The sequence below is a fragment of the Triticum aestivum genome, chromosome 2B (assembly GCF_018294505.1).
Source record: "Triticum aestivum cultivar Chinese Spring chromosome 2B, IWGSC CS RefSeq v2.1, whole genome shotgun sequence".
Classification (NCBI taxonomy): Eukaryota; Viridiplantae; Streptophyta; class Magnoliopsida; order Poales; family Poaceae; genus Triticum; species Triticum aestivum.
In genome coordinates this window covers 94,014,286-94,019,291 of record NC_057798.1, presented here as the reverse complement: position 1 = coordinate 94,019,291, position 5,006 = coordinate 94,014,286, and positions in this window count along the sequence as shown.

The window sequence follows — 5,006 nt, the reverse complement described above, 5'->3', positions numbered from 1 at the left end:
AATGAAGTGAACGACTTTACACGCGTCAAATTATCACATGGGGTGGATCTTGGTACAAAATTGCGTCCGCCCGTGTACCACGTGTGCGTGCGAGGGAATGAGTGCATGTGTGGCGTGCGTGCACATCTTCGCTTCATGCATGTACCGAAAGTATGGATCAGGAAGGACGAGTACATTCTTCTGGAACCAGCAGCACGTCACTGTGATCAATCCACACAAGGAGGTCACAACAACGCCTCCACATGTGCCACGTGGCTTGATGAATGTAGCGTGCCATTGGAATTCTAATTTACGTGTTTTGCACATACTCGAAGTACTAGAAAGGTACACGTGCGTTGCACGAATCAGATTTTGCAACCAAATTATGAATAAATACCACACTATAGCATGTAAGCTCTGAGTCATATATGCCTAATGTAGACCTTCGTTTAATTCTTATAGTTCATCTCATTCAAAATCAATTAGTTTTATAAAATAGCTAGGGCCTCTTGGATTCGTAGGATTTCTAAAAGGCGGGAATAGGAAAAACATGGGATTATAGTGGAATGTCGTCTTGAATCCTACAGGATTGTACGAGTGTTTGATTGTGCATAGAAAAAACGCAGAATTTTTTCAAAGTGATTTGAGTGGATGGGATTTTTCCTACGAAATCTAGTGCAACTGAATCATATAGAAAAATTCCTATGGTTTACAATCCTACGAATCAAACAACCAAGATAGGAAAATTTCCTAAGCATTAGAATCCTCCAAAATTCCTTTGAGAATCCTTTGAATCAAAGAAGCCCTTAATCTATTTTATGATTCGTGGAATTGTGCATTGTAAAGCATGAAGTAAAAACAAATGATGGCAATTCAACTAGAAAAAAAGTTTGGGCAGTTATGATACGGAAGATTCTAGAACAAAAGAGAACCAGCGTTGTTTTGAGGTTTATGCATTATGCTTAAGTTCAACCATGGAGTCTAATAGATTGTACAGGTGGCAAAATCCGGTGGGGGGCTAGAAGATGGTGCGAGGGGCCGAGTGGAGGGAGACTATGAAGGAGTGCACAAGTGCGAGATTGATATTTAGAGAGAGGGGGCGAGAACGTGCGCTGTTGCGCGTAGTGGCGGAGCCATGAAAAATAAATGAGCTAGGGGGCCAAGCATTGCTAATCCTTTACGAGGAGGGTCAATTCATGAACTTAAACCATTTTTAGCAGCAATTGTCTAATGATCACATTCATATTAGCCTCGATATATAGTGATGTTAGGGGGGGGGGCAGGGCCCTTGCTGCCCCTGTCTTCGCCATTGTGCGCGCGTTTGAGAGACGAAGCGGAAGGCATGGATGATGAGAGGGGGATGTTGGATATATAATTAATGTGGGTGTATTGGCTATATATGTTAATCCTATATAGAGAGGTATAGATTGATCGATGTGGACGTGGGAAAGAGGGTGAGACCTCACTGGATATATCGATTGATCGGTTTGTGTAGAAAACTATGAAAGACTAGCTATATACACACATACATAGAGGAACATTGATCGTTGCGCATGCACGCGTGAGAGATAAAGAATGCCCGATGTGATGGAGAGGGGGATGTGTGTGGGTGTGTGCCTTCATGGGAGACCGACCTGAAGAAAAAGATTGCATGTGTGCGATGGATAATGCCGACTGGTAGTGTGTGTGCACGCATGCACGAGAGAAAGTTAGTGATACAATTATAAAGAGAAGACAACTGTGTGGGTATAAAAGACTAGGTGAGGTCATAATCAATGAAAATTGAATTCAAATATTTGAAGAGGAGATCCTGATGTTTGAAACCCATGCTTGCATGAATATAACGGAGATCTGCGCGGTGTGGTTTGGAAACAAGCATGTTTTAATGTATACACATTGAACAAGGTTAGACTGATTTGAATTTGAGATACCGATGGCAGACATCATTTGGCCACGTCGCATCCATGCATGGACACACTATTCTAATTGGAGATGATGGGTGGCTTTCACATCACATATCTATATCTATACCCCTATATATATATATACAGACGGTCTGTTCTGCTAATATTAGCAGAATAACTATTCTGCACACCACTTTCCACTGCACGCTGAACGCATGTGCACGTCATTCTTTGAACGAAGTGTGCTGCAGTACTCACACGAGTGAACTTCTCGTCGGAGAAAACTGCACGTGTTATTTTTTCGGTACTGTTTTTGCTCTAATTTTTTAACTGTTTATCGGAATGAGGCGTGTAAAATACCACTCAAAAGCTATGGATTAGGCGCAACTTTGACATGTTGAACACTTTTCGAGATTCAACACGGTTTAAGAGAAGTTTTGAAAATGGTGCGGCCCATGACGAGTGGCAGCGAGCGTTTTTGACGATTTCTTCTAAACGGCTCGTTGGAATGAAGCAAACCATACGCCTTTGGATAGATATCATTGAGGAGCATCTTTTTCATATATAATTGTTTCTTTAATTCTTTACGGTTTAAGAGCAGTTTCAAATTTACTAAATCGCGGAATTCTGTTTTTCAAAAAAATTCAAAATTTCAGTACTGTTTTAGCTCCATTTTTTGAACCGTTTGTCGAAACGAGGAGTATGATATGCCGTTGGAAAGCTATGGACAAGGCGCATCTTTTGTATGTTGCAATATTTTTGAGATTCCTTATGGTTTTTAGTTAATTCTGAAAATCGTGTGGCAGACGACGGGAGGCAGCGGCCGTTTTTTCGCAAATTTTTTGCAAACCGCGTGTCGAAATAATTCGAATTTTACGCCATTGGAAAGATATCGATGAGGCGCAACTTTTTCATGTAGAACACTCTCTCTGATTCCTTACGGTTGAAGAGTAATCTTGATTTTAACGAAATGCGGACACTGTCTTTTCGCGATCGAAAATTTTCATATGTACTGCATCCGACAGAAAACCGCACTGCTTCGAACTAAAAACCGCACTTCATCAGACGGGCAAGCGAGCTGCACTCCTTTGTCGAACGTAAATTTTCTCACAAGTTTTTATGAGTTTTTGTCGTCTTTTTTCTACTTTTTTCACGGATGAGGGCGGATCGCAAAGACGAGGGCAAGTGACCTATGACATAAATCATAGTGAACCAAATTACTATTCTATTGTTTCAGTAACATTCTTTTCTCACTTTCATCTTGGGGCGCAAGTGAACAACATCACTCTCGAAAATGAACCACGTCCAAGGACTAAGCGCACTGCATGTATTTGACGGAATCGACTGAGTTTTGAACACACAAGCACATCGTGCACTGCACGTGTTTTTTCGCGACACCCAAATCAACGAGTGAACTTCATCAGACGAAAGAATGCACTGCTAACCGCACCGCAGCAGACGGGCAAGTGAATTTCATGGTTTTTTTTGTCGGACATAAAATTTCCAAGACGAGCAAGTGAACCGCATCAATACAGAAAATGAACAGCAACACTTTTGAAAGTGAACGGCATGATTTACTGTTCACGTTTTCATGTAACACGTTTTTTTGGGACAACGTTTTTCATTAACATGTTTGGGACTGCAGTGACAAGCCAAGTGCACTGCATCTTCTATTTGTCCTTATTTTGTGTTAACGCATCCGGACTCCAGAGTAGAGGCAAGTGTACTGCATTAGTTTATTTTTCTAACTATTTTAATTCTGTTATTCAAATGAACCGCTTGAGAACAATGAAATGAACCTCTAGACAAAACAATTGTACAAACCTATCATCCACTTCACAATAGAATTTAGAAATGTATATACCATACATAAAAGGAAATGACAACAGTAGCAATATTGAACCTCTCAAAACATAGAAATAAGCATACAAATTGCACATGGAAACTCTCAGCAACACCGCGCCTGGGAACTGCAAGCCAGCAATAGCCAAATTGCATCACTGCGCACTCCGATGAATACCCAAGTGAACTGCAGCAGGCAAAAGAATTGCATTCTTGGTCTTGAGTTCACTTTTTTTTTCTTTTTTTGATGTTTTCCCATGTGCTGCGAACCGTGAAAACTGAGCTTCAATTTTTTTTGCAACGAGTAGACATGGGTTGAGCTATAGTTCCTAGGAGGCAGAATAAAACTACACGCCGCGTGGGGGTTTAGTTGCACACCAGCAACTACCGAGCAACACAAGGTCTGACCAAGTTCCGGGGCGCACTGCATTGCACGCCAGAACCGCGAGCACCGTACGCCAGCAGCACGAGCACTCCACCCCAGCACTGCACCGAAGACCTAGACGAACATCAATTTTATTGCCCAAGCGAAATCTGAAAATACAAAAAAAAATCTGTAACTTCGTCAGTGCATCAACAACACCTCATCTTCTCCACCTTCCCACGAGCTGCAGTGGCGGACCGCTGGGGTCGTCGACGATGGGTCATGTGCCTTGTGCAGCAGGGTTTCACTAGTAACAGTGGAGAGGGGAAAAGGTGAGTACAGGGGAAAAACCGAACTGCATGAGATGGAGGAGCTCACCATGGCACGTACTAGATCCAGCAGCAGGGGCATCCTGTAGTTTGCCGGCTTCGAATGGGAGGGAGGGGCGTCCGTCGCCTGTCAACGGAAGAAAGGTACGGGGCCAGCCGATCCATGGGGCTGGTGCCATGGGATGAAGCTAGCTGGTGTGACGTCGGCCGATGGCCGCGGCGGATCCGGGTGTGGGAGAGTGGTTCCGACCACAGTGGCGCAACAGGAGGTCGGGGCTTAGGCATGGCACACCGGCATAGTAGGAGGTCGTCGGGTAGGGGCGGGCCATGGCAGGGCGGCCGGATGTCGCCGGATCCGGTAGAGCGGCGGCGGTTGGAGGTAGCCGGGACGCCTCGGGTGGTGGTGAATGGAGCGGCGGCGGCGGGGAGGTCCGTGTGGACGGCGGCGCGCGCAGCTGCTGGTGGCGAGGGGCAGCCCGATCAGATGGTGAGGGAGGCCGGGGACGGCCCGATCCAGCGGCGAGGGAGGCTGGCGCGAACCGATCTGGCAGGGAGATGTGGGGCTCTGGCAACTGCAGGAGGAAGAAG